Source organism: Gossypium hirsutum, chromosome D06 (genome assembly GCF_007990345.1).
Source record: "Gossypium hirsutum isolate 1008001.06 chromosome D06, Gossypium_hirsutum_v2.1, whole genome shotgun sequence".
Taxonomy (NCBI): domain Eukaryota; kingdom Viridiplantae; phylum Streptophyta; class Magnoliopsida; order Malvales; family Malvaceae; genus Gossypium; species Gossypium hirsutum.
Genome location: NC_053442.1, coordinates 36600240 through 36606722, shown reverse-complemented (window position 1 = coordinate 36606722; position 6483 = coordinate 36600240). Strand labels below are relative to the sequence as shown.

Sequence of the window (6483 nt, the reverse complement as noted above, 5' to 3'; positions counted from 1 at the left end):
TACAGCAAGTCATTCATTACCAAATCACGTACCTTCGGGATTTAACCGATATAGCTCCTCGTTCAAATGCCTTCGGACATAGCCCGGTTTTAGTAACTCACACAATGCCTTCGGACTAACCCGGATTTAACAACTCGCACAATGCCTTCGGGACTTAACCCGGATTTAACACTCGCACGATGCCTTCGGGACTTACCCGGATTTAACAACTCGCACGAATGCCTTCGGGACTTAACCCGGATTTAGTATCTCGCACAAAGGCCTTCGGATCTTAGTCCGGATATATTCACTTAGCACAAGCCTTCGGGACTTAGCCCGGACAGCATTCAATTAATCATGCACATCTAACAATAATTCATGGCACATTAATATTTCATTTTCGTTTACGAAACTCAAACACAAGGCACATATTGTCCTTGTACATTCGGCTCAATAGCCACACATAGAGCATGATTTAATCACATCGAAATTTAAGCTCTCTTACTCAAGAACTTACCTCGGGTGTTGTCGAACGATCCCGCTAACTATCCGACCACTTTTTCCTTCCCTTTATCGGATTTATTTCCCCTTTGCTCTTGAGCTTAATCAAACAAATAAATTGATTTCATCATTTAGGCATCAAAAGATGAACACAAGGCACTTAGCCCATATTCATACATTAGACATTAAAGTCTCATACATGCAAAAATCATGCATCAACACAACATATTAGCTAATTTCTTTCCCCTTGGCCGAATATGCATGTCCATTTTTGGGGTCGATTTCAACACTTAATACACACATATACACACTAGTAAAGCATCCTCCCCCTTTTCATCGATTTAACACATGCATTGCTCATCAACATGCAAAGTTACATTCGGCCTTAGCACACATCTTGCTAGCCGATTCTTCTCCCTTTAGCAACCAATGCACATATGTGCTCACACAAAAATGCTAAAAAGGAGGTTCAAGAATCATCAAGCCATCATCACATGCATCATTAACAAGCTTCATATTTTGCATGCAATGCATTAACACAACCTCCACCTAGGCCGAATCTTAACTCATCCTCATGCCTCATCACCACACATCAAACACCAACCAAGAATGATGCATCCATGGTCAAGTGCCATTTCCATCACATAGCAAGATTTAGACCATGGGCTAGGTAGAACTCAAGCTAACAACTAAAACATGCATGCATCTCATGGAACATCATCAAACATACCTTGCCTAGCTACATGCATGGCCGAATCTCTTCACCTTTCTTCTTCTTTCCTCCTTAAAATTTTTGGCCAAGGATGAACCAAAGGATGAGAAAATTTTTTCTTTGTTTTTCTTTCTAATTTAGGCTAAAATGGAGGTGAGAAAGGATGAACACAAACTTTTCTCCTTTCTTCTCTTGAGCTCACGGCAATAGGGGGGACAAACACTACACACACATTTTTTTCTTTTGTTTTCCATTTCTTTATTACCCATACTTCTTATTTTATTCTTCCACTAACAAAACATGTTTCATGACATGTTTTGCCCATCATTCTTTGTCATGGCCGGCCACTACTCATTAGGGGGGGGAATTTGACATGCAAGTCCCCCCTTTGTCCACATGCACTAGTAGGTCCTCACACATTGACCTATCACATTTTAGAATTTTCTCACATAAGTCCTATTGACTAAATTCACATGAAATCAACCAAATTGAAGCTTGAAATTTTCACACATTCATAATTACATATTCTACACAATAAGTATCACATTCAAACATTTCGGTGACTCGGTTTAGCGGTCCCGAAACCACTTCCCGACTAGGGTCAACTTTGGGCTATCACATTTTCGGCTTAAGGTGTCCGCAACCACATTAGCCTTTCCCGGGTGGTAATCAATGACAAGCTCGTAATCTTTCAACAACTCAAGCCAACGTCTTTGTCGCAGATTTAAGTCTCTTTGAGTCATCAAATATTTGAGACTTTTGTGATCCGAAAATACATGGCACTTTTCACCAAACAAATAATGTCGCCATATTTTCAAAGCAAATACGATGGCGGCTAGCTCGAGATCATGGGTTGGATAATTTCTCTCGTGTGGCTTCAATTGTCTCGACGCATAGGCCACAACTCGACATCAATACGCAACCCAACCCGAGTAGGGATGCGTCACTATAAATGACAAACTCTTTGCCTGATTCGGTCAAATGAGTTTTCAGTTGATCGAAGCTTTTCTGACATTCCTCCGTCCATTCGAACTTAACATCCTTTTGAAGTAGCTTCGTCATTGGTGTGGCTATCATCGAGAAACCTTTTACAAATCGTCGGTAATAATCGGTGAGCCCCAGGAAGCTTCGAACTTCGGTAATATTTCTTGGAGGCTTCCAGTTAAGTATGGCTGAAATTTTGCTCGGGTCAACTCGAATACCCGATGCGGATACCACATGACCCAAGAAGCTAACCTCTCTTAACCAGAACTCACAGTTACTGAACTTAGCATATAACTTCTTATCCCGCAAAATTTGCAACACTAATCTCAGGTGCTCAGCATGTTCGGTCTCATCTCCTGAATAGACTAAGATGTCATCAATGAACACAACTACGAACCGGTCCAAATACTGTCTGAAGATCCGATTCATCAAATCCATAAATACTGCAGGGGCATTAGTAAGCCCAAACGGCATCACTAAGAACTCGTAGTGACCATACCTCGTTCTGAAAGCAGTTTTGGGTACGTCCGAATCTCGGATCCGCAACTGATAATAACCCGATCTCAAATCTATCTTTGAAAACACTGAGGCTCCCTTTAGTTGATCAAACAAATCATCAATACGCGGTAATGGATATTTATTCTTTATCGTCACTTTATTTAGTTGACGATAGTCAATGCACAACCTCATGGTTCCGTCCTTCTTTTTCACGAACAATACTGGTGCACCCCAAGGTGAGAAACTTGGTCGAGCGAAACCTCTATCCGTCAACTCTTGCAATTGAGCTTTCAATTCCTTTAACTCGGTTAGTGCCATACGATACGGAGCTATCGAAATTGGCGTAGTTCCAGGTACAAGCTCAATACCAAACTCTATCTCCCGAACAGGTGGCAAACCCGGTAACTCTTCAGGAAAAACATCTGGGTATTCACAAACCACCGGCACAGATTCGGGTTTCTTTTCTAATTCTTTGTCATCAAGTACATACGCAAGGTATGCTTCGCACCCTTTTCTTACATATTTCTGGGCCAACATTGCTGATATTACAGCTGGCAACCCCCTTAAGTCCGTAGACTCAACTCAGATTATCTCGTTATTTGCGCACCTCAAATCAATAGTCTTGCTTTTGCAATTCACAACCGCATCATGCGCGGTCAACCAATCCAAACCAAGAATAACATCAAATTCGTCAAACGGCAAAAGCATCAAATCGACCGGAAAACAGGATTCTCGGATTATTAGAGGGCATCTCTTACACACTTTATCAACAAGTACGCATTGACCCAAAGGGTTTGACACTCGAATTACGAACTCAGTAGACTCAACAGGTAGAGTCTTACTGGATGCTAAGGTTTTGCATACATATGAATGAGTAGAGCCAGGGTCAATCAATGCAATCACATTAGTATCAAAGAGAGTGAAGGTACCAGTGATGACGTCGGGGGAGGATGCCTCCTCTCGTGCGCGAATGGCATATGCTCTAGCAGGAGTACGGTTCTCGGCTCGAACAGCCGTATCAGGGGCCCCTCTCTGACTACCACCCCTACCTCCTAAAATTCTCGGTGGTCTACCTCTAGTTGTCACTCCACTAGGTCTTGCACCTTGAATCTTATTCTTCTCATCAAGCTCCGTGCAATCTCTAATGAAGTGGTCCTTCGAACCGCATCCGTAACAGGCCCTGTTAGTAGACTTACCCCAACATTCACCTAGGTGTCGTCTCCCGCATTGGGGACATTCATGTTTCTCTTGACGATTATTGCCCACACTAGCTACCGAAGTAGCTCGGGAGTCCGTCGATGGTCGTGCTCTGATGGAAATTCCCGCAGTCGTCCTCGACTTATTAGTGTCCTCCCTGAACTTCTTTACAGCTGAGAATGGAGCTTTACCCGTCGATCTTTTACGATAGTCTCTAGCTTCAAATTCAGCCTTCTTCTTCTCCTTTCCAAGTTCTTCCGCCTTGCAGGCTCGTTCGACTAGTGTTACGAATTCTTTTATCTCCAAAATACCCACTAGTAGCTTTAAATTTTCATTCAATCCTTCTTCGAATCTTTTGCACATAGCAACCTCATCAGCTACACACTCCCGGGCATACCTACTGAGTCTTACGAATTCATGTTCGTATTCAGATACTGTCATACGACCTTGCTTGAGTTCCAAGAATTCCTTACGCTTTTGATCAATGAACCGTTGACTAATATATTTCTTTCGAAATTCCGTCTGAAAGAAGTCCCAAGTAACTCGTTCGTTTGGGACTATGGAAATCAGGGTCCTCCACCAATAGTAGGTTGAGTCCCGCAACAAGGATATAGCACACTTTAGACATTCATCGGGTGTGCATGACAGTTCATCAAACACCCGAATGGTATTATCAAGCCAGAACTCGGCCCTTTCAGCATCATCAGTAACTATGGCCCTGAACTCCTCAGCCCCGCGCTTCCTAATCAAGTCTACAGGTGGCTTACTCAGCCTCACAGGATCAGTGACTGATGGCATTACGGGCTCTTGGGGTGGATTATTCAAATTCGGGAATTATTGGACAGCCGGATTGGTTCGGGCATATTGCGCGACCCACTCATTCATCATGGTAAAGAAGGCCTGTTTAGCCCCCTCACCTTGATTATTTGCAGATGACTGAGGTTCAACAGGCGGTGTCCCTTGTGCAGGAGCAGCCGCTACACTTTCAATGTCATCCGCCAAGGTTCTCTCTACACCAGGATCCATTTACTAATCAAAACATAAATTTTAACCGTCAGAAGTCATCACACATTTAAACATTAACATTCGGCATGTATAGCTAGACTCATACGTGCTATGGTAGTCCTAGAATCGACTAAACCATAGCTCTGATACCAATTAAATTGTAACACCCTAAACCCGAGACCATCGCCGGAGTCGAACACGAGGTGTTAACAGACTTCAAACCACTTATTTGACATTTCCCAGACAAGCTGCCAATCTGCGTACTAGTCGGTTTAAAAATCATATATTGATTTTTAAAACTCGAAATCCAGTTCCGTAAATTTTCCCTGGAACTAGACTCATATACCTATATGGTAGAATTTTTGTAGAATTTTTGGTCGGTCCAATTAGTACAGTTTATTAGTCAAAGTCTCCCATGTTACAGGGATCGACTACACTGACCTTTGTGCATTACGACTTGGATATCTCCCTGCACAGGGCTTCAATTCCGATGCCGTTTGTTTCTATAGAAACTAGACTCAGAGAGGAATCTGTACATATATGGCATGACTCCTAATTATCTCTGGTTAATTTATAATGAATTTCCAAAGTCGGAACAGGGAATCCAGAAACCGTTCTGGCCCTGTCTCACGAGAACCTGAATATCTCTTAACATACTGTCCATATGATCATTTCGTTACTTCTATATGAAAATAGACTCATCAAGCTTCGATTACATAATTTATTCATTAATTAATTCCACTCCTACTATTTTTAGTGATTTTTCAATCTCACGTCACTGCTGCTGCCAGCATCTGTTACGAAAGCAACTATGCCTATTTCGTGATTTCTCCTTGATCTAACTAGTAATTCATCATACATATCACCAATTATGATCATGACTAGCCATGCCAAAGGCTAATCATTGTCAAACATCTCCCTACTACACTATTGCCATATCATGAATTTTAACACCAAAAATAATCAACCATGACATATGGCATAAAAAGGTCGAATTATCAAGATTTACGACCTAACGTTATGAAACCAAACCCAACCGAACATTTATGCCATTTTCGCATGGCTAAAAGTTTACATACCAAAGTTCAAACACAACATAATAGCCTATACATGCCAAAATGTTCTCCTAAGCCGACTAAGAAGAAAGTACCAAAACTTGCTAGCCGGTGTGATGACTCCAATGACGGCCCGATCATGCAAAAAGAGACGAGTCCAAGAAACCTAAAATAGGTGACAAGGAAACACCGAGTGAGTATATAACTCAGTAAGTCATAAGCAATGCACTACCATCCATTAATAACATTATCACAAGAGGAAGCAAAATGGAACGAGGCTAGTTACTCCATCCATACCGAACCATACCATAGTTCCTCAAACCTATCGGTTCAATCTCATACCAAGTCATGCATTCACATTCCATATACTAATCAATAGGATATTCGAGGCATTTTCATACATCATTTTATTTTCGTTACAATCATACAACTAAACGACCTTTCACCTATTCCACGATAAATCTTATGTACGTGACTTCAATTATAATTGTCACATAGGTTCAAACTTACCAAGCTCAACTTCAAATATAAACATAACGCCTATTAGTCACG

At 41.7% G+C, this 6483-nt stretch overlaps 1 pseudogene; it reads right to left on the bottom strand.

The window, feature by feature from the left end:
- LOC121218405 (uncharacterized) overlaps positions 1 to 3124 on the bottom strand; it is a 12166-nt pseudogene extending 9042 nt beyond the window's left edge.
- Between the last annotated feature and the right edge of the window lie 3359 nt (positions 3125 to 6483).